This window comes from Carassius auratus, chromosome 27, assembly GCF_003368295.1.
Source record: "Carassius auratus strain Wakin chromosome 27, ASM336829v1, whole genome shotgun sequence".
Classification (NCBI taxonomy): Eukaryota; Metazoa; Chordata; class Actinopteri; order Cypriniformes; family Cyprinidae; genus Carassius; species Carassius auratus.
The window spans coordinates 10,261,189-10,286,317 of NC_039269.1; the positions used below are offsets into that span (position 1 = coordinate 10,261,189).

Sequence of the window (25,129 nt, forward strand, 5' to 3'; positions counted from 1 at the left end):
CAAAAAGGCATCGGAACTGACAGTACTTTCTTTTTTTATTTTATTTTCTTCTTCTTCTTCTTCTTCTTTTTAAAAATGTTAATTTTCATTAACTGATCTAGCGGCTTCCCCTGATGTATAAGAAATAAGATGCAGATTTTTTTTTTGCAATACATGTCACTGAATCAACAGACTGTGGATGCAGTGTAGTCCACTTCCCAAATGAATGACTCTTTAGGCGTTTCACCTCACTGAATCAAAAACAGATCGTGTGAGCAGTGTTGTCTGACTACAGAACAAATTAATCTTATGAATCATTTAATGAATAAGTGTATCGTTCTAAACAGTGTATTATGATTCCTGAATGACTGATAGTTTTAAGTGATTTAAAAACATACAGCACCACCAGTGTAGTCTGATTCAAAATCATTTGACTCTAAAGAGTCAGTTTTTTATTTTTATTTTTTTTATTTTTTTTACATACAGATGTATGAGACCTAAATTGGAAGAGAAATAAATCATATCAATGTGTAGTGACACAGTACCTGTTGTTAGTTGTTTTAGTTTTAGAATTGTTGAATTAAATTATAAAGTTATTTACTGGACTTCACTTATGCCATCTCTAAAAATATGTTTCCTTAAAGGAAGCGTTAAGTACTTGAATCATTAAGAAGAATCAAAACCAGATTCATTACATTTTTTTGATTCCAATACCTACTATCTTGCAACTGTATAATTAATTTAACATCACAAAAACTTTTGAAAAGCCTTTGTCAGCTGGTAACCCTAATATGACTAGTATATTTTCTCACCATCAGCAAGTTATTTATGTCTACTGGGCGAATGTTTAGTTATATAATTCAGATTTCATATGTTACACCCCGGGTATATAGCATATCGAAAACATGGGTTGCCTTTGATAGGAAAGTGCCATTCGGTGCATAGAAATCCACTAATGAACGTTTTCCTTGCGCTACAATGCTAAAATATATAAATTTATGCAGCACTATTGCACTGATGTGAAAATCCTATTTCCACCCACGAGAAGATGAAGTTTCACCCATCAAGCACTGAGTTCATTGCACATTCCTTTTATTTTAGGTTCACTACCTCACTAGATGGAGAGGAAGCATCCAAGATGTTTAACAGAACCTCCATTTATTACATAACTATGCATTTATATACCACATTACCCGAGGAATGACTTTAAAGAAGAATTGGCTGTTATTTACAGACAGTATATTGGACGAGCACTGCATGTTGTGTCTGAAAAAGAAGCAGGGCTTGGGTGCAGGGTACATTACATCAATCATGCTAATCCTCCTGTTCTGAATCAGAGAGTCAGCTAAGCCAGGGGGAAGTAGTTGAAGTTCTAGAATCGCTCTTTAGAAGACAAGCCTGTAATTTGATAAAAAGTGCAGGAAGGGTGAAAAGGGATCTGGCAATGAGCTGTGCGCCATATCATTTCGATGATGAAAATTGTGATGTTAACGCCGCCCGTAAATAACGACCGCAGATGGCTACTCCTTTGGTGTCTGCATAGAGGTTGTGGCACAATTCTCAATGGTACGAGGTGAATACTGATTTTAAAAGGGAGCGATTAGTGTTGGCGGAATATGATCAAAATTAATTTATTCTCAGAACTGGGCCATTGGCTATACCTGTCCTTACGTAAATAGATTATTTCATCTCTATAGCACAGGAGCACAAACTATTAATGAAACCACCTTGAGTGTGTTCCAAACAAAGAGAAATATCACAATAAGTACAAATTATCCCAAGGCAAGGTTTCTTTATTACTATGTTGTTCTCAAAAGAATGCTAATAAAAAATTAAAAAAAGAAAAAGAAAAAAAAAAGCACAAAATGTTCAAATGTGTACAGCACTGCAGTGCATTTCCCTTCACTAGTTTATTAGATTCAGTCAGTACACATTTTCCAAATCATTCCTCATTGACACGTAACCTAAGTTGAAAAATAAGAAACCCTTAAGCAACCTTTAGTATTAACGCATTCCCCTTTAAATCACCTAGAACATTATTACATGGCCTAGGCACCAGACCATAGGTAGATGTGCTTGGCAGAACTAAGTTTGGCTCTCTAATTACTTCTAATAGGAGGCCCCTATCGATTCTGTGAGCGGGCATTGATTGGTTGGATTTTAAAAAGGCATGTGTCTAGACCCCCCCTCCGAATCTCTCAGAGGCTGAAGCGGACACCCCCTGCTGTGCACGCTCACCCTTTCAAGCAAAGACAGGGAATCATCGATTGCCAGGAAAACAATGTGCGTACGTGCACATCCAGATTGCAGCCAATATTGGCTAAGTGTTTGTTTTTATCTGGTGCAATCACAGGAACTTCCACCTTAACAGAAAGAGGTGACTAAAGACCAGCATGTAGAGCTGTTTGACTTACTGGTTTAAGAGCGAGACTTCTATAAATAAATTATTATTATTTTTTTTATTTTTTTTGAACTGTCAATCTATTTAATTTTGAAATTTTATATTAGCAAAAAAAAAAATCCATAATGTGGAATTTGCATTATTAATTGCTTAAAGGGATAGTCCACCCAAAAATTAAAATTCTGTCATCTTTTACTAACCCTATATTAATGACTTGCTATTGTTGAACTTAAAATAATATATGTTGAAGAACTGAAGAGTTGTGGTTCCCTATGACTGGAATGGAAGTCAATGTGAACGGAAACTTTTTTTTTTTTTAAATGTTCTTTACAGTTAATTGAGCTAAATGAATACATCAAAATGGCAGCTCTATTTTTTCCCCTGGATTGAACTTTACTACGACTGTACTTTGAGCTCTTACTCTCAAGAAAGAACAAGTACAATGGCAATCTACTGCTAACAATGCAATAAGTATTCACTGCCAGTTCTAGCTCTTATTGCCTAGGGAGAAGAAGGTGATGTGCAACGCGATGATGGCATGATGTAATACAGGATCAGTCCCATTGCAATCGAGGTGGATTGAAACCATGGCAAACAAAAAGGCTGAGGGGCACTACTCAGAGTTACTAAGTATCAATGAACTGAAAGAACAAAAATAGGCAGAGATATAGATGTGGAATGATAGAGGGGAACTCAATATACGAGTTCTGATTACCTGGCATGAGATGTTAGACAAATTTAACATGCAAACTCATTACTTTCAGATTTAGTTTCCCACCATTTTCTTTTACAGCTTATTCTGCAGGGATAGTTCACCCAAAATATATTTTGTCATCATGTACTTATTCTCGTGTTTTCTGTATGACTTACTTTTTTAGAACACGAAAGTTTTGAAGGAATTTTGATAGCATGCTGCTGCCATTCAAAGCGAATGGTGACCAGTGGATGTCAAGCTACAATAATAATAATAGCTACAGGGAATAAAAATAGAATATGTTGTAAGTACCTGGTCAAGCTTTTTGATAGTCAGTTAACTTTTAAGCTACATATTGATAAATTAATTTCAAAATTTATGCTCAAATTGCAGTTTTACTACAGAAATAGATCTTTATTTTCTTTTAAAGCAAGGAAATATTTGTTATCTGCTACCTTCTTACCACTTTTGGATTGTTCTATCATTACATGAATTTAAGCTGCTTTTAATAAGCTGTTTGTTTTATCCTTTGGTGAATTGTTGTTGTGATTTGTGTTTTGTGTTATTATGTAAACTATGTTATTTGTTGCTACGTTCTTGGCCAGGTCACACTTGCAAAAGAGATTTTAATCTCAATGAGTTTTCAACCTGGTTAAATAAAGAATTAAATTAGTACAATATAAGAACCATAGTAGTCCATATGATTCATGCACTATAATCCAAATCATCTGCAGCCATATGATAAATACAGAGTTCTGGCATGAAACCCTAGATGGCACAGTCCTATAGGTCTAACTCAGTCTGAATATAGATCTGCTAAAAGGTGATCCATGTATTCTATATGGGTTATTTCAGGTATGTTATATTTGCAGAGGCAATATTTCTTACATGCTCACAGCTGCATGTTGTGGATTTACAGCAACAGCAGCAGCATAGCACATCTATCCCACCAAGACCAAATGCATTAACATTGTCAAGTACAATACCATGCCAATCCCTCTGAGACTTGTCATGATGAAACTAAAATTATTGCTGGACAGTTGTTGTCCAGCACTTTTTATTATTTAGGAAAGGGCAGCTTGAACATTCTGCCATATATATATATATATATATATATAACTCCTCTTTTGTTCCTTGTTAGAAAACATTATTCAAGTTTCAAATGCCAGCAGTATTATTTTGGTTTCATTGAGATATAGTACTATTATAGTTTATTATAGTTTATATTTTCCATTTTTAAAGAAATGTTAAAGTCGTGATTTTATCACTTTTATTTATTTATTTATTTATTTTTAATAGCCTATGTCTATATAGTTTTGAACCCTTAAAGATAGTTGAGTAATTACACTTTTGGATGAACTTTTCTATTTAAATGTCAAATGCAATATTAAATTATGTTTATATTTCCTCAGCTCAATATTCAGCTGCAACACTTTCTCTATTTAAGACATTCTCATACTTTCTCATTTAAACAGATATTGACTGGAGGAAAATGCATTATGAACGTTAATAACAATGAGAACATTATGGACACATTTCTTTTTTATGTCCAAAACTCTTTCAATGGGAGTTTCCACAACCACATTTACTATCATAGCAGTAAACTGATACCAGATCTTACTTTGATGTGCTTTAAATGTCAAATGGCTGCTTTACATTCCAGTCCATCCAATTTCAGGCAGTGACAAGCATTAGACACAAGATGGATAAGTGGGTGGAATCAGGATTTAAATGAAAGTTAAATAATTCACTCCACTAATGAGACATGACGCTATTTGGATCCTTTCACTGGAGTCGGTTGCATGTAATGATTTGGTGCATTGCGTACCTGCATCCCGCTTGATTGCAATTTATTTTTAGGATATGGAGACTGAGGGGGCAGAATGAATGAACCTTTTTCTTATGTGACAGAGGAGAAAACAGCTGCAGAGTTGGCAGCAATCTCTCATAGACACTCCTTTGTCCTTGGGGACGTCAGTACTGTCCAGCATACAAATAATAAACTGGAATCAACACAATAGATCGTTTTATATATTCTATATATAAAGAAGAGATGATCTAAGAATGAAAATTTGTGTCTGTCTTCATTCATCCTGTCTCAGGTGCCCAAACAGCATTCTGAATTGATCAGTCGCACTATTCAGTAAAAAAAAGTCAAGACAAAAATGTTGACCCGTGCAGTAAATTAGACGTCACAGAAAGGTCTTGAATCCCGTGCTGGTGTGATGATCATAAAAAAGATCATAAAATTCAGTGATGGATAAAATAGAAATATGGTTCATGGTTGGTGATATAAATAACCATGAGCAGATTGACAGTTATATGCCCCCTCCTACGAGTAAAACCCCAGCATGCTCAGATGGAGGATGACATCTCTTGTTATGACATCTCCCAAATAGAATTTATGTCTAATGCACTAATAGAAAATTTGAAAAGTTTTTAAGTTCATTTTTAGTCAACAGGTGTTTGACTAAATGATTTTGGCATTCTATTTTTTTTTTTTTTTTTTTTTTGGGCATTTGCTGTTAACTGAACCATCTTGAACTCTGAAATTATTAAGTGGATTCCAGTACAGCATGTGCAGGCCAAATTATAGACTGCCACGGGCCTCCAAAGCCCGAGGCCATGTGGTCTGAGATTGGCAAAATTGAAAACGAGGACCCTGAGCACACAAAGTACAAATTCACAACTCTAATATGGCGAATACAGTGTGAAGACAGTCTAACATCTTACATTCCCTCCAAAGGTCTCAGCAAATATCTGAGTAAGAATTCATTTTGGTTATTTTTTTTTTTATGAATCAGTATCCTGTATTAGATATTTAATTAGCATTCTTATTTACTCTGTTTACACACTTAGATTCAACTATTATTGAAACTTTTTAGATCTCCAAGAATGTTTTTGAAAGAGGACTCTTATGCTCACGTTTGCATTTATTTGATAAAAAACACAGCAAAAACTAGTGATGACATGAAATATTATTACAATGTAAAATGTCTGTTTTGTATTTTAATATATTTTTGAGTGCAATGTATTATTGTAATGGCAAAGCTAAATTTTCAGCAGCCATTATTTCAGTCTTCAGTGTCACATGATCCTCAGAAATAATTCTAATATACTGATCTGGCACTTAAGAAACTGCACATTTTTGTAGAATACATTTGGATTTTTGTTTACTTGGATATTATATGATTACATTTTAATACTGGCCATTTATTATAAACAGCATGAAAAGATGTATCAACTTATGGGCCATAATTTAAATATCTATTAATTATGTTATTAACGTAAATATTACAGTAATAAAAGTCCGAAAATGTCAAAGTTTTAGCATTAAACTTTTCCAGAGTTCAAATGTAGAACTTTTCGTTTACTAGTCACCAGCCTTGGTTTTTTTAACATGTAGGCTACACCACAACAAGTTTAAATGTAAACTTGGAAAATGTATTATGAAGGAGTATTATGATTATTTTATTTGTTCATCTTACAACATGATAGAGACTAACTTTATAAACACCAGCACTGTTCATTCTATGATTATCAAAAAAGTAATCTGTCTAGACTGCTATATTTCCATTAAGGTGACAAACAAAGTATTTCCATACCTCTTTTCCAAGCTCACCTCATCAGGTGCAATTTCACAGGAACTGTCACAGTATTTAATTTCCCATTTCCACTGGCTGCCTCCAACCAGAACTCACTGGTTTAAGACAGAACAGAATAGGCCAATAGCATTTAATTGCCTGGTTTTATGGCAACTGCAGAGTAGTAATAGCTAGTCAGCAATTCTGTCCACATGATAGATTCTGCTGATGGCCGTGGGATCTATAGCTCTGTGTGGAGGCGTCGAGGCAGTGATGCTGGGCTAAAGAAAAGCAGGTGAGGCCAACAAGCTGGCCAAGCTTACATCAAACCACATGCTCTTCATCAGTCTCTTACTGGAGATCACATAACTGCTTATAACTAACTTTGATATTAGGGGTGTACCAAGATGGTGCAGGCCTGCTGGAATAGAATATATATATATATATATATATATATATATATATATATATATATATATATATATATATATATATATATATATATATATATATATATTCACTCATCATTTGCTTGAAAACTATATGAATTTCTTATATGCTACCATTCAAAAATTTGGGGTCGCAAAGATTTTTTTTACATGTTTTTAAAACTCCCTTCATCTGATCAATAATACAGTAAAAACAGTAGTATTGTTATATATATATATGAGGCACACCTGAAGTGAATGGAGCCTCATCACCGCTGCTTTTAAATTCCAAGTGCACCTCTCCTCAAGAGACCGGTCTCTTCCCCGCTCTGCATTTACGCTGGTGTCCTGATGGGTCCAGAAAGGGTGCATAGAGGGATTCCTGCTCCGCCAGAACTGTGAGCTCCCGGGCACGTGGTCCCGATTTAGGATGCACCCATGACTCTGCTGGTGGGTTTTGATGCCAAGCAGGGGAAGAAGCCGCTGTGAAGAAGCCACCACTCCTCATGCCCCAGAAGGGTGTAAGGGATCAAACAACTGTTTCTTAACGTGCACGTCATCATCACATGCCCACACAGAGGCACCATCATCATGCAAAGAATCTGTGCAAAGGATCATGGAAGCCCAGAGTGTCCATCAGTTGTACCCTTCAAAATCCTTCATTCTGAAGGGCCCTTTGAAGTAGCAAGTTTTGAGCACTTCGGTTTGGAACGACCCTTCAATATGGTAGCCATGATTGTTTTCACTCCGAAGTGCCTTTCAGAGGGCGATATGTCCCGTTTGAAATGCACCACATTTGTTCTCGCTCTACGTCATTAATAACCATCGAATCAATTCCAGTTCTCAAGAACACAAGTACAGAGGATGCATGAAAGTGCTCGAAACGATGCATCGAGTACAAATTTGAGAGAATCAAGCCATTAGAAATCCCAGAAGAGGCTTTAAACTCGCTCTTGCAAATACTTGACTGCTCTTGAAAGTAAACATTTATCGTTTTGTTCTCACGTCCTTCCGAGTTTGTCCTTCCAAGGAAGCTTGGCAAGACCGGTCTCTACATAAACGCAAGTCCGTTCAATGCATTCTAGGAAATGAAAAACAGGTCCCCATTCTATTCTCCCTTTGGACACTTTATTCCCAGTTTGGACATTTTATGTTGCTATTGTGTTTAATAAAAACGTTTCTGAGGCCTGACACCACACCCACTGTGTCTGTCATTTGCTCCTCCCGCCACTTTATATGTAATATTATTACATTTTAATGTATTTTTACCTGAATTTACAGCAGCCATTTCTCCAGTCTCCAGTCCAGTCTTCATTTTAGTGTCACATGACCCTTTAGAAATCATTCTAATGTACCAATTCAGTTATTGATGTTGAAAACCAGTATGGAAATTCTGTCTGATACAGTATATCTTTTGATGTTCCATGGAAAAAGAAATTAAAGTCCTACAACATGAGGCTAGGTAAATGATGACTTTTATGAACTTTTATTACTGGGTGAACTGTCCCTATAATTCTCAAAATTGGGCCGCAAACACACACAGAACACTTTTTTTGCATTATAGACAAATTTTGAATGCGATTGAATTGATCGACTTTCTGTCAGAGACCACACAAATATCCATAATGAAAAATGACTGCATGAATATATCTTACCATAGATATAGTCAAAAAGTATTATTCAAAAGGAGGTGGGAGGGACTCAAGCTGTCTGCATAAACCATCTCCTCTACTCTTGACCTGAGTGTCAAAGCACAACAGCAAACACAAGGTATCTATTATTGTCATTGCAGTGTTTGCCAGCAACAGAGAACTGCTGATACTGATGTATACTCGAAAAGTGCTATCAAGTTCAAAAAGAGCTCAATCTCACTGACACAGCACAGGGAGTCACAGCATTCCCGCATGGACCAAATCAACACTGTATTTTGAAGTGGACAACACATTTTATTTGTTCGTTCGCCTCCTTTTGTTGATGCATTAAGTTTGGCATTAGATTCTGTGAACCCTTTGAAGAAAGCATCAGTGGATATATTTATATTTAAACTTACATTTACAAAAGAATAAAAGAGAAACTGCTGTATTTAATCATTCTAAATACTGAATATGATGGCATATTTGGCTATTTATCTTAAAAATGTTTATTCTGGAATGAGGGCCAAAGTTTTGGAATAGCATTAGGTGAATATGAATATTTCATGACAAAACACTCTCTGACCAGCCACTGGGGCATTTGCTGCTCCTTATTAGCAAAGTCATTAAAAATCACAAAAGACATAAAAAACAATGCTAATTAACTCTTATCACTGTCCTTCTGGTGCACATCCTTAAAAAAAAGGAAAAGAATTTCAAGCTGGTCTTTCATCACTGACTTCATTAATAATGAACACATAAAATAATAATAATAATAAAAAATAAATGAGAATACTGCAGTTGCTCAGCCATCATTTTCTATTGTTTTGGATACATTTTTTGCCTAAGGAATCTTAGAGGTAATAACATATTTGTTGAAATAGAAAATCATTGATTCCAGTGCTTTGTGTGTGTGTGTGTGTGTGTGTGTGTGTGTGTGTGTTTGTGTGTGCTTGAAAAAGCCCAGCAAGATGATGCCACTTAGTTGCCATTTAATAAGCTAATATAAAAACAAGCTACATCCCAAAATAAATTCTACTTTTCTTCGACACTGAACAGCTAGTGTGTGTTTACAAATGCAAATAGCCAATCTTGATGGCAAGGCTATTTTCTCCCTTCCTCTGGTGCATTATTTCTATAACAGTTAGTGCAAAAAGCATCTGCCCTCTTTTGGAGAAAATAGCTGCTGCCTAAATAAATATGACTCATTTGTTGTGGCCCAACAACATACACTTTCTGCTTATCAGCTTTTAATATAGCAAATGGGATAATAACTTTAAAGCTGGCTCAGTAATCATAAATTAAATAACGGCTTTACATTAAAGGTATCAAACCTGGTGAAAACCGAAAGGTTCGCTGTAATACACTATCAGTCTCAGTTGGCTTGTTACTATGCATTGAGAGAGTGCAACTTTTCAACAGTTCAATCTTACGAATGGCTTCCCAATGTCACAAGTAATGGACCTTTACAGCTGAGCATGCTTACATATTTGTCTCAGGTCTGCCAAGTAGCCTTACGATAACAGATTGAACAGGTACCTGCTTTTAACGTTTGGCGGCGCATTCTGTGCCTCGAGGCACTGACTTATATCCCTGTCCTTGATAGAGCTTGATAGGCATTGACAGGTGAGTGTAAACCCAGCGCTGCCCTGCCTACCTGTGACTGATGTTCAGCATTTAATGTGCATCAGCGCTTTCAGATCTTATTACAGAGCCTAAGCTGGTATGTGCCTGTTCGGGAAAAGCCTTGAGTCTGCTCACACTTCCTCCAATTTTTCCTCATAATCTCATTGAGATCTGTCAACTAAATGGCCATTATGTTTTCAGCCCTCAGTGAGCATGATGCATAGGCGACGGTGGAAAATCTGACTCGGGTTCACTTTAAATCGGGTTGAGCTAACGCCATTAGTGTAGATGGGAAAAGGGCTTATCCTTGAGAGCTTTTATGCAATGGCATTTTGTCGGGATGTTTAGAAAGCATCAGCAGTAAGCGGCGATATGCATCATCTCTTTACCACTGGTCGCTCGGTTACGGTGAAAATTGACAATTTGTATTTCTCTTGAGTCATTTTATTTGGTTTAACATGTGAGCTCAACCAAAGAGAAAGGGTGACGGTTTCAGATTACATTGTGCTCTGCAAATTTCAGAAATGCAGAGGTATCTGCAGGAACTCAGATTATCTGTTTTTTATGGTAGATTTGGGATCTCGCATTGCAAAACATGTCATTACCACGGTGGCACTGACAAATTTGGTAATATTTGAACTGCTACTTTCTCCAAAACATAACTGAGTGCTAGGAAATGTTCTAAACAGTCTTGTTTCCATTGACTTAACTACCCTATTAATCAGCTGGAAGTAAATGAAACATTCGGAAGTCAGCTGTTGGCACCACATTTAAGCATTCAAAAGAATGAGAGTGAGAAGGTGTTTAAAATGGGGAGTAAATGTCCTTGAATATTTAGGCCAAGAGCCATACAAGCCCCCACTGTATTTGTTAGATTTTCTATTATTTCAGGAGAGTAGGGCTGCACGATTATGAAATCATAATTGTTGATTATTCCTTTGAAATTGTAATTGCGATATAAATTACGATTATCACAATTTACATTGAATGATGTTTATACCATTGTTTGATGCAATTGCGTGCCATAATTTTATATGAAAATAAATAAGCTGAAAACACTTTAACTGAAAAACTTTTAGTGCTTTTCTATAATATAATAAGCCTCTAATGTCAACTATACATTGGATTGATTTCTTTAAATTATGAAAATTAAAAATATGAATGGTATTGGGGTAGGTGTGCCCGTAGCGTGAATCCTTATAAGGGAAAACAACTAACTATCGCTAACACTGTGTCTTCATCGGATGTAAGCGACACGGTGCAAACTCATGATGTCTATCAGCCATCGGCGATGAACAATGGCATCGTCTATCATTCCAACTCTACGCTGAACTTTGTGAACTTAAGTGGACTTTGAAATACTACGTAATTGTGGCATCCATAATTGTAATCACGATTAGAAATTTGATTGATTGTGCAGCCCTACAGAGGAGCCTGTTTTACTAGCTCGAAAATCATCCAGGTCTGGTCTCTAAGCGCAAGCATACATATTAAAACACTTACACCACAGGAGGTAAATAGAGTCAGAATTTCTGCTTATTTGCCTTTCCTTTGTCCAGTGCGAATTTCCTGTTTGGATGCTTGAAAATCGCTGTTGCAGAGAAGGCCAATGACAAAGCCATTATGGTCCAATTACATTGGAAAGGATTCAATCACTCAGGCATCACGCTAAAATGGTCGTCATTACATTTGAGCAACAAACCTGCAGAAAAGGAACAGGACAAACTCAAAATGTCCTTTTGAAATGATCAAAATTCACTGCAGGGGAACTAAGAAAAGTTCTTTCTCTGCCAAGCACTTCGGCTTAAAGATTCTGAATAATTAAAGGTGTTTCTGTGACTAATAAGGGATTTTCTATGATATTATTATAGCAGACAACCATTGTTAAGCTTTCTCTCATAATTTCAACTCCTACTGCAAATCTTAACCTCTTTATGCAAAGTATTTATGGCAGGTGATAATATTCCTGAAATGTGCTGTAAGATCAGTTGCTGGATTATCTTTATTTGCATTTTTTATTGCCGTGATAGTCCTTTATTTTGGTGAGTTTGGTGGGTGGTGTTTTCATGGGGATTTGGGTGAGTGGCCAACCCTCTTCCTGAGTTGAGCATGCAGTATTTCACACATGGAAAACAGCCCCCAGTAAAAATGACTTTCGATTACTTTTGACCTTAGCAGCAAATGACTTCCAGCTGGAGTAATCCATTGCTTTAAACATCAACTGTGCCCATGGATTTAGTTGGGCATGACAAAGTATCCTCCTCATTTAAATTTCTAAAAATAGATTAATGTGCTCCTCATACTTTCATGCCAAACCAAGCATGATGGATGATATACCGAAGTAGCAGGCCATGATACCAGCAATCACTGTGTGCAGTGCACACACAAACGCGGGGTCTTGTCATTTTTTTAGGGTCTGCCTTTGTTACTGCTACTAAGCTGTTGCACCCTCTTGTTCTGGTGGGAACAAAGGAGCTGACTAGAATTAATGTGGAGATGCAAATAAAGTCTCATCAGCAGTTCGACATTATTCAGTCTTTAATCAAGAGCTGATGGGAGAAGAGAGCATATTTATGTGACCCACCCCTGTAGGAAGACAGACAGTGTTATCTCACTGAGCTACTCTCTAGTCTTTCAATATCAGATGGTGGTCTGGCAAATAAAAACACCCCTAAGAAATTATTGCAGAGATAGGTGACCTTGCACGTTTTCTGATGCTTTCTAAAAGATAGTGAAGATGGATAGAAAACAAAGACGAAGAAGAAAAAAAAACTGATTTTTGAGCTTGTGGTCTGTTTAGGGATTATATGATCGAAAGTCTTGCTAGTTGGTTGCAACAGAAGAGCTTGGTCTGATATGAGAACAGCGGGTATTAGCATCGCTGAATGCAAATAATAAAATGCAACAAAGACATTACTATTTCATAAATATTTAGTTGACTTTTAAATGGGAATTGAAAATGCTTTCCAAATCTTTGGGGGTTTTTGATGCACAAAATTGTTCCATCATTTTGTAACATTAGATGTGAGTGACATAAGATTAATTTGGGTTGCCAGTTGATAAAGCTACATAAATGATCAGTAAAGAACTGTCACCTTCGGTAGTATAAGTGGTGTCGATATTCAGACCAAAGGTATGATTTTGAACAAGTGTAATTGCTTTCATACAACATTTAAAATAATGATTTACATACATTTTAAACACAATACTGCTATTTAGCATACCTGATGTATTTTCAGCAACACTTAGTGTTTTGTTGCAGAAATAGGCAGTGTTATCACTGAATCGCTAGAGTGAATGATTCAAAAAGTCACTCATAACAGCCATTAGTTTTGTTTCAAATGAGTGTCGGATGAATGAATAATTCAAAAACTATGGCCATTTGTTTAATTCCTCGATGAATCAGTATGTTTGAACGAATCTATTGAATTAAAATTCAGTGTTTAATTCACAATCAACAGTCAATTGTTGCCACCTGCTGGCTTAGCTGTGTAACCTGTGTCACTGAAAAAAAAAAAACTCCACTACTAATACAAAAACTTTTTGGAACACTCCACTTTTTTGGAAAAAAAAGGCTTAACGCCTAGAGTTAAACAGTTGAGTTTTACCATTTTTGAATCCATTCAACCGATCTCCTGGTCTGGCGGTAGCACTTTTAGCTTAGCTTAGCATAGATCATTGAATCTGCTTAGACCGATAACATCTCGCTCAAAAATGAGCAAAGAGTTTCTATATTTTTCCTATTTATAACTTTTCATTTTCCATTGGTCTTAGTACATGATGTAACTACAGAAGAGTCAAGTTATAAATAGGACCTCTTTGGTCATGTTTGAGTGAGATGTTAACGGTCTAATCTGCTAAAAGTACTGGACATTGGCTGAATAGATTCAAAAACTGTAAAAAATAAATAAATAAATAGAAACTGTAAATCTAGGGGAGTTGGAACATGAGACTATTTTCCAAAAAATGTTAAGTGTTCCCTTAAGTCTCTAAGAGGAAGTTCATGTAGGGAGCAGGAAGAAATTTCTATCTTTCCAGTTGAACTGGGCAGATTCCCCTCATGAACGACCTCTTATGATCCCCTTTCCAGCTCAAAAATAGGCCAATAGATCCCCCTTCACAGACCAGAGTGTGAATGTCCTGAGGCCAACAGAGACACTCTGCCTGTCTGATTTTCTCAAGCCAGCCCAACTCCCTGCTGACCAACTAAGTCAAAGTGAAACATTGAGAACTAGCTATATACACTCATCCATGATGGACACTTCAAACCAGGATGCCACACTTTTGATGATTTTCTTGGTGGTAATTGGTGTGATTGGCTCAGCCTTGCTTGAGCTATATTTGTTCATCCCGCATATGGCAATATCTATAATTTATCAAAGAGGACAACAAAAAAATCAAGGAGCTGATAACATTATTAATCAACAAATGCAACATTCAGTCTTGCGTGATATAGTATTTGAGATAGAAACTGTTTAATGCACTCTCACCACAAGAAGAACAGAAAGATGTGTGCTCAATATGATCCAGGGTTGTTGTTTTTTTTTTGGATAGAATTTTGTCTGTCACTTTGACTTTGAGTCTGCGTGTAAAAATCAATTCAGCTATGCCTATCTCTGTCTTTCTCCAAGGAGACAACCTTGTTTAAGTAGTCAGTCCGAAGACAGCTTGTGACAGTTGTGACAGTTTTTTCAAGCTCATTGAGTAACTAGATGTGTGTGTGGGGGGGTGGGGGGTGGGGGGGGTGAAAAGGATGACTGCTGTCAAAAGACTGAATTCTTATTAGGTTTCTTAGAGGCAATAGATAGATACTGCAACTGCATGATGAGAAAGTATGAATCAACACAGGTCTGAAGTTCACAAATTTGCTATCATTTAACCCTATCACATATAGACGACCTGTGAACTCGACGGTGATTACAAATACATAAACAATCAACATTGTGTATATTTTCACCATTTGGAATAGCAAAAAAATTACATAATGTTACTGAGAGTTCAAACTGAAATGGTTCACTAAACGGAATCAGAAGAGTGAACTATTTCATTTTAATCAATCAGATGTTCAAATACTACTTTTAGGAGAAAGAATAATTTTGAATGAACTCAATTCAAATTTATTGGTGTAGCAATATTCACAATATAATGTTTCAAAGAAGCTTCACAAAAAAAAAAAAAATCGTATTTTTACAATGTTACAATCAGGAAGTATTCTGGTATCTGTAGAGTCCATATGGTAGTACCTAATATAGCCTACAAAATAATGCTAATTAAGTGGCTAGTAAGCATAATATATTTGTTCACTCAATCAATCAGAAGATAATGAGCTTTCTGGACTGTGAAGCAGCATATGCAATACAATTCATCTAAATACTTTACAGTAGCCTAATGTGGCTGGTCACTAGAGTAGACCACTATTTTGTAAACTACTATCACAGTAATGAAAAAAGTAATGTGTCACTTTTTTTGTTATACACTCCTCTCCTCATGTTTGACCCATTGAAGTGGAACCGCAGGGGACATACAGACCTAATGCCAGAAACTTACAGTCCAACCAAAGAACACTGGGTTGCTATCCCTCATTTTCCGAGCTCTTATAAAGCGCAACTCTAAAATCTGTTGTCATGCAGTCAGACTCCAGAGAGCTCTAGGGAGTTGCTTTCCAAAGGCTCCATCACAAAATGCTATAAAAAAAAACACTTTGCACATCCAGAAACTAAAGTCAAGGGAGACTGAAATGAGAAAGACATGAAGACAGAAAGGAGAGCAGTGAAAGGCAAAGGTTGTGGAAAAGCGAGCAAGAGAAAGAGACGAGTGCTAGGAGGGCAGAAAGACAGAGAAAGGAGAGGTTGCTGTGTCAGTACAAATCTGGCATCCCATTGCTTCTCTGTGCACTTTACAAGAGCACAGAACAGTTCAATTGATCGTTTCATAGTTTTTAATTAGCATTCACCGAAGTGCCTGCAGTCCTGAGGCCATGTACATCCAATGTTCCGAGGCAGGGCAGGACTTGGGATTTACGCAACTATCATGGTAAACAAGATTATTTGTGCTTGTTTTTCCTCTTTGCAGCCCACATTGATAGTATCTGTGTGCGCCGATGGTTTCCTCGGGCAATGTTTACAGCAAATGTTGCTCAGTTTTTTTGTTTAACAGCCTGTCTATATTAATGAGCAGAATTTATGCAGCAGAAGCTCTCAAATATGTAGCTGATTCCCAGCTCTTTTTTAGCACAAAATAAATCATCTCACATTACAGCAGGCCAAATAAAACCGATCCTGCTTAAACTTGACTTTTTTAATCGCAGAATTTTAAACTGAAGATATAGTTCACCTATCTAAAAACCATTCATGTGCAATAACAGCTCAATAGAGATTGACCGAAGATTACAGGTTTAGGTTTTCTCACGGTTTTTCTTGCTTTGTGCCAACTTTTTGGAAATCTGTCTGTTTTTCTTTTGCTCACATTTTCCCAAGTTTCTGTGAGGTTCTTACTAATTCTTTGTAGCATTCCTTGCATTTTATGAGGGTCAATCATTTCAGGTCAAGCATCATTGAAATTTATTTCAATAAAAACTCAAGTACAGTGTTAGCGACACAATGCCATGTTTTGATAATTATCAATATTTCTGTAGATAAGATAAATAATTCTGCTTCAAGGCCATTGATCTGCAAAAAGACTCAGCATATTCATATTTTGGAATTTAATCTTAAAACTTCTGCCATTTGTATAGAAGAGCCTTGAGCTTCGCAGATTGGTTGCATTATCAATAATATGCTCAAAATTGATATTTTAATCAACTGAGTCAAAAGTAGGCCACTCTTTAGAGCTTGCCTTCATTAAATACAGAATTTATATGTTTACTCGGAGAGAAAACAGAATAATGTCTAAACATGTACATATTATATATTATATTTATATATTTGTACCATTTTATGTAGCACTGATCTAGATGTTAAATTGCCTGCATGATAACAAATGATGTTCCTGATAGAGTCTACGGACTTAAACTATTACATTATTATCTTCATTAGCATAAAGGAATGAGTATCAGATTTGGTGTCTGCTGAGTTCTGAGAGATAAAACCGCACTCCTGTTTTTCTGTATTCAGATTCTGTGATGCGTGATGAAAGAGGGTTTCTGACCTCCTTAGACAATGAAGCCGATGTTGGTTAAGCCATGAGGCATAGAAATGCTTTTAATAAGATACTGCAAACCCCTAGCACATTAAGTTTCGGACTCCCAGGCCATTTTATACTCTTTTGATGGAAGCCTTTCCGATGAGTGCAATGGAAGAACATAATAAGCCTGTGTACTCACGAGGCTTACTCTGTTCTTATGCATTGCACTGAATAGTGCATTCTCATCAGAATGCAAGAGGAGGTCAAAACTTTTTGCTTTCTACTTTTCAGGTTTTAAGTTTAAAACAATCTTGGCTTTCTTTGATGTCATAGCTTCACCAGGTGAAGGCTGACACTTTCCCTAGTGAAGGGTGTTAATTCAAATCATTCTCACAATTCAGAAAACCGTCAAAAGCACTCCAAAAAGATCCTGGGGCCTCAGCAAAAGGGTACAGAGTAATACAGCTTCCAAGGATGAAAGCTCTTTCCAACATTTTCTACTTTTCTTCCAGGCTAAAGATAGCAAGAGAAATTTCACTGTGAATGTATATTTACTATGTGCACATGTACTCCAATTTATTTTATTTTATTTTCTACTAAGCATTGTTTTTGGATAAAGTGGAATGTGGGAAGTTAGCCATGAATGAGGGCAAGCCAATTCTTTCTCATTCAATATGCATCACCCTTTTAACAAGGAATTGCCAATTCATGAGAAATGAAAATCCTGTGATCCGTTGTGTTGGACTAAAGAGAGTGAGGAAGATGAATATTACCCACTGTCTTACACAGGAAACATATTCCTTATTCACAGTCTGTAAAGGCTGAATGAAATCCATTGTCAGATGTGTCGATCATAAAAACCCAAGCCATGAAACTAATATGAATTCAAATTTGACAGGTTTTATATCAAAGCTCTGAGGGGTGGCAATGGTTGCAGACAGAACGCTGATTCAGGCATTTTTGCAGTAGACGGTTCTAAACGGGAGGGAGTGGCGATAGATTAATCAGAAACCCGAATGCAACAAAAGCGATTGTTTGACCTGTTGAATTTGCTGCTCTGATAATTCAATTTCATTCTCATAACATCATTTTGGTTTAATCATTTATATGAAGGCACAAAGGACACTTCCATTAATCATTTCTAACCATTAGACATACTGACCAAAATAAAGTAAGTGCTGTCCAAAAAGAGTGGCTAAGGGCACACTTAAATGGCATGTCATTTACAAACAGTAAAGAACCAAGGCACAACTTTACCAAAAGATGACTGCTAACATTCTAATTTAACATTTTAATACAAAAGGATTCATAAATCATCGAGCAATGGAGCGCTGAGACTTCACCCTTTCTGTTAACTCATTGAGCAAAACAGCATTTTCACTTTTAATTCCAAGACAAGCAATTAATCTTAATCAGATTTAATTGAACATCACCATTCCATATGTGAATCATTTTTCACCTCTGAAAACACAATTACAGCAATATGAGCAACATGTGCCATTTTCATTACCATATTTTTACCATGCGATATTTAAGCACTGACACTTAATAAGCAAGAGTCAATACTTAATGATTCACTGTAGAGCCTAACAAATTATTTATTATTTAATTTTCTTTATATATATATATATATATATATATATATATATATATATATATATATATATATATATATATATATATATATATATATATTATTGTGCACCAATTTGTTTAACCTAATTGTATAAAGAAATCTTGCATTCCCATAAAATTGTGACATTCTCTTACAAGTGACCTTATTTATTGTTAAGAAATGTTACAGACATGACAATAAATTGAGAACATTGCAAAAACCATTTGCTAATTCTTATAACAAACAACAGGGGGGAAAAAAATTCTGCACCTCTCAAATACTGCAGGATGCTAAAAATAAAAGCAATTTAACTTAAAATACTCTTACATGAGGACACTCGTTAGATTACTCATTGTATAATATTTATACACATTTTATAGTCAAAAAGTTAAGATGATTAATTATCTGCTAATTGAGCATCACTAGCTAAACTCAAACCAACACAGTTGCAAACATAACATACAGTAGTACTACAGTGTTTACCTTTATTTTGACATGAATACATGCAAACTGTGTATTTTGAATATTGTTTGTAATTTCATACTGTATATTGTCAGAGTTTATGACTCTAGGCTTCTGCAAAGACCTTTTCTCAAAGCTGATTTTTTATTTATTTTTTTGCCTGCAGAAAGATAAGGAAAAAAAAGTGTGACAACAGTTTCCAGTGACAGGTGATAAATGGTTACAGTATGGGAATCTATCTGCTGCATCAACACATCGGAAATGGGATCTCCGAAAGATAACAAATTACAGCGAGTCTGCAGTGATTCACAGAGAACTGGTGCCATGGTGATCCTTCTCTATGATGCTCCACTGACATAACTTCCAGTACGGGGACTGGATGTGAGTCAGTGGGCTTCTGTCATGTTTAGACTACAGCAAACAGTGAGGGCCATGAATCATATGGGAAAAGTACAGATATTTTACAACATTTGTCCTGTTCAAACACTACAGGAAAAGTGTGGGTGGGAAAAACAGAAGCTTTGGAGGTTTCATATTGGTGCTTCATGAATTTTTTACATTTCTTTTTAGGAGAACAATAATTGAAAAGCTACTGCAAGCGAACTGGCCACATTGCTGATTGTAGTACTTCACAGGTTGTGAGTAGTGATGGAAGGTGAGCCAGAAAATCAGCACTGACATCTGTTGGAACTGGAACGCTGTTGGTTCACATAGATTTTTTGGCACACAGTTGAATGGATAGAGCCTATTTGTTTTGAGCACGCTCGATTTTATTCATGTATTCTTTTTGTGGATCTGTTTTTTGTGCCTACGCAGCACTATTCTGCTTCGGCCGGCCTCCTGCATCCTCTGCTCTCTTAGAAATTATTTACATTTATAAAGCTTGCTTACTTGCTCTTCCCAATTGCCTCAGTAGTTCTGCCTCTGAGGGAAGAAACACAGCATATTTGTATATTATTATTTATTTAAATACGTCTTCATTATTTATTTATTTATTTTTATTTCCTGAATTGTTTGCCTAGAGGATTAAATATTCAAATCAGTTCAGACGTGGCATGTGTCCTCAGGGGAAACGTGCACTGGGGTCTACTCATTCAGAAGTCTCGATCAATATCCATATGCATATTGGCAGAATTGAAGTATGCACTAAATTTACATCTCTCCAGAACAGCATTAAGCCCCAGTCTTCCTTGAAGCCATGATGCCCTGTAATGACATTGCACTATGGTCAGAAACAAAATTAAATACCATAATCTTTCACATTTGTTCAACCTCACTGCTGACAAGCAAATCCAGAAATAAATTGGTTTTATTTTGGTGAACAACATCTCTCCCTAAGGAAGAAATACAAAGATTATGGCCACACTGATGAGAAAATAACTTCTGATCAAAGCTGAAATGCTCATAGCCTATACAATGGTTCAAAAAACAAGAGGTTAGTATTGAGTACGTTATATTTTAGACATCATTTATCAGTTACTTTGTGTAGATTAAGGAATATAGTTTGTAATAAGCAGGGAATAAAGTAAGATAAAAACAAACAGTAAAATCTATCATTTTTCCATGCAAATAAATAAATAAATAACTTGAAGAATTGTGTCAAAAACGGCTCTGTTAATGCTTCTTGTCTAGTCAAATTCAGTCACAAATTACACATATCACTTGGTTACAATTACACTTATCACAAGGTAATGATGAAGGTTTTTTTCAATTCACAGAAATCTGACTGAGTTGTTTACATCGCTGCATATTACTGTTGGTAATTTCTATCATAACACAGCTGTCGAATTTGAAATATGTGTCTTCTTAAAACTTACCTCACTGAATAATACTGAAGAGATGTGCTGGTTTTTAAGTCCAGCTTCTCTAAACAATAAAGACTGCCTTCTGTGATTTGACTGGCCATAGCAATCCTTTTAACATTGGCGATTGCTGCTGGACTGCTGAGGCAGATCATCTTAGGGTTTTTGGAGTGGAAAAGAATCAGAGAGAGAGTCATCAATGTCTTTGGTGGTTAGGCCCTATACACTTGTGGTGCTTAATTCCTGAATGAAGCATTGTTTTGGTTGAGTGAATGATTCAATAACTCACTGAAAGAAAAGAAAAACAGCTGCTTGTTTCATTCCTAAACAAATACTTTTATTTGATCAAATCAGTTTCATAATGTCATATAATATTTCAATATATTATATAATATATTATTGATTGAGATTTTTGTTTATGATTCAAGGGTTTTAAGTTTCTGCTACTGCAGAACCCCACTGGAATGTTTTTTTTTTTTTTTTTTTTTGCCTTAGTACTGGGGTAGGCAAGTTCGGTCCAAGAGAGCCGCAGTCCTGCAGAGTTCAGCTTTAACCCTAATCAAACACACCTGATCAAGCTCATCAATGTCTTCGGCATTACTAAGTTTACAGGCAGGAAAGTTTTTTTTTTAAGGGTTGGAGCAGAACTCTGCAGGACTGCGGCTCTCTAGGACCGAACTTGCCTACCCCTGCCTTAGTACATGATTGTTTCATGGATGTGTTTTATGTTCACGAGTGTATTCACGGATACCTGCTGGGAGTGTGCATGAATGCATATGTATGGCTCAATTCAGCGATGTGTTTCCTCTTTCTTCCAGGTGCAGATTATCCTTCTGTGTGGTGAGACAGGAAGAGCATCAGCACTGGCACTTAAGGTAAGATAAGACTCAGTATGTGGGAGCAGTTCTAATATATCTCTTCTTCTATTCACACACACACACAAACACACACAGAGATGTTAGGTTTCCATATTTCATGGGGAAATTCCATAGACGTAATGATTTTTATACTGCACAGACTGTATTCACAAATTCACATTATTTCTAAGTTACATGTAATGCAGGCATTTTGTCATCTGAATATCATTCACCTAATGTATTTACTTGAAGTACCCCTGATATTTTAAAATAAATATTTTAATAACTAAGTATCACATTTGCATGTTCACAGTTCTCTGTTAAATGGTCACATGCATGCATGCAAACAAATTATATATATATATATATATATATATATATATATATAGAAGGAAGAACATACTGAAATATGGAAAAATGGTGGCGTTTTCCTTTTAACATGCCAATTTAAACATAATTGCCTATAGTTTCCTGTCTATTTATAAAAATATCCTTTGACAGTTTTCACATCAAGGGATGCGCTCCTTACTTTAAAGCCTGTCATTATTGCTGTTGAGCTCTCAAGTTGTTGTTTTTTTGGACTAGAGTCTATGTGTTGTCTTGAAAGGGAAAAAAACCTTTCTCTTGCTAATTAAATGTCCTTTTTTTTCATCCTTGGTGTGCTATGAGCTCATTATTACACATTGCAAGCGCAGTAGAGTCCAGGGTTACTGAGGACTCAGCATTTGCTTTTGTGTACTGCAGACATGAGTGGGGCTTACCACCTGATTGAAATGTTCAGGGAGATGCCACGGTTTGTTTCTCGCGATGGTAAATGAGGATTTCGCTATGTGTCTCAGTGATTAGGTCCCTTGAGGGGGAGGTGACTTGGTATTTTTAACATCTTAATGAAATGCTGAGAGGGCTCCTAATTGCGGCGCGAGTGGGTAGGGGAGAATAGAGGTGAAGTGACAGCGCTGGAAGCCTTTGATCTGAGAACTCTAATCAATGGGGATTAGTGTCCTTTAGCTCTACGCTGCGCCATGTCTTTGACAGCCCCATGACTCTCATATTAATGAGCCATTAGCATGGCTTGAATTAAGAGAGATACCAGTTCACAGATCTCTGTGGATAAGAGAGCACTTTAGGTTGACACTGATAACTCGCTCATGCTGCCTATGGTTGTCGATCAGTTAGTCAGTTTGAGTCGTGTAAGAATGGCTGCTTTAATCTAGAAGAAGAGCGAAATGAAGGATGACAGGCGCATGTTGATTTAATTACGCTGATCGGAATACAAAGATATATAATCAACTTCCATCGCACCTCTCAGATGATGCCCTCACTACTAATGCACTACTTCTTTTAGAACGTTCAGTCAAACGTAACATCCCCATAATGTTTGAGGGGCGAGGTTTTCAATGGTTTTAAAATAAATAAACTGGACATTTTGAATATTCATAACTTAATGGAAACCATTCTTATTAAAACATATTTTTGGTAACTACTCTTAATACTATAAAAAAAAGTCTAGGATTTCTGTCTTGAATATGCTATATTTCTTATTCAAGAGATCCCATATTTTAAATTATTCAGTTTGCTCAAAAATGCTGATTTATTCCATAATAAAACAAGTGTCTCAATGAATTCTACAGTATAAGCCTACCATTCTTACGATTTACCATACCTTTTTTGTGGCAGAAGTGTGTGGAAGTATTTTTTATTTTTTATTTTGGCAAATATGAAGAGAGATCAAAAAGGCGATTTTTTTATAGCTTTTTTCCTGGCAGCTTTTACAGGAGTTTACATGAAAGACAAGAATGCTAAAGCCCCATAAATAGAATCTAGCAAGCCCAACGACATCCACAGCAAGTGTGCCACTTGCAACAGGGCATCTCTCTGCCATCTTAACTTTGCTTTATGTTATTAATCAGGTCCTGGAGGCTTACCATGTCTTTCTCTAATTATATAAACATGTGATATAATCTACTGTGTCCATTTTCATATTGATGTCTTAGAAAGTAAGAGCTGACAGTGGAGGCTTGAGGGCTGTGTAATGTTATTCAGACAGGTATGTTTCGAGTTCAGGAGACGATCGAAATCCAGCGACCTGAGAAAGACAGCAGCGAGATCCCTGATCAATCTGAACCCAAGTTACTCAATAATGAATGTGTGGGAGTCATATAATCTGAAATGCATGTCCGATTTTACCGTCTAATCCATCAGCGTCTCAATATCTGTCAGTATCAGTTACACCATCCGGGACAGTCCTGTCTTTTTCCTTATGTTATGTATACACACTTATCTCTTCTGACAGCTTATGCAACCACAGCTACGTACCGTACAAAGACAGGTTGTATGTTAGAGAGATCAAAGACTTAACTTCGCTTGGCAGTGCTAAAAACAAAAGGTTTGTGAATATTTGGACCATCATTGAGAGACATTATATTTTTTAGAAGGATGTGCTTCTGTGGTATCCGCAATCTCCCTTTATCAAGGATCTACCTAACACCAATGTATAATATGTATCTCATATGCCAGTGCTATGCTTATTTATCCCAAAAATGTATAAAAGCAGAAATATTGTAAAATATTACTGCTATGTAAAATAATTATGTATTTTATATAAATAAATGTATTTTTCATAGGATGACACAGTTGCGGTAATATGCATTTATTTGTCTAACATGCATATAATATATTTAAAAAAATGTTACATTTAATAAAATAACTTCTTAATCTCACTTTTGAGTTACTTTCTCTAAAATGTGATGTTCTTTCCATGTGCATATTTCAATCCACCAAAGTGTGTTTACTTAAAAACCTCAACTATATGTTATGCGGTATATCTGAAATCAGATCAATTCTGCCAGATATGGTTTCTCCAGTAAAATAATATAAAGTTTATCCTTTCAGATCTTATGTAGCAGGGCTGTAAATATGCCATATTGG

At 36.1% G+C, this 25,129-nt stretch overlaps 1 protein-coding gene across 2 annotated transcripts in view; it reads left to right on the forward strand.

Moving 5' to 3' along the window:
- Positions 1-25,129, forward strand: part of tnr (tenascin R (restrictin, janusin)) — a 128,047-nt gene that overhangs the window by 43,989 nt on the left and 58,929 nt on the right. For both annotated transcript variants that reach the window (XM_026205816.1, XM_026205817.1), the window contains exon 3: positions 22,163-22,219. The gene's annotated coding sequence lies outside the window, so the exon portion shown is untranslated. The remainder of the gene's footprint in view (positions 1-22,162; positions 22,220-25,129) is intronic.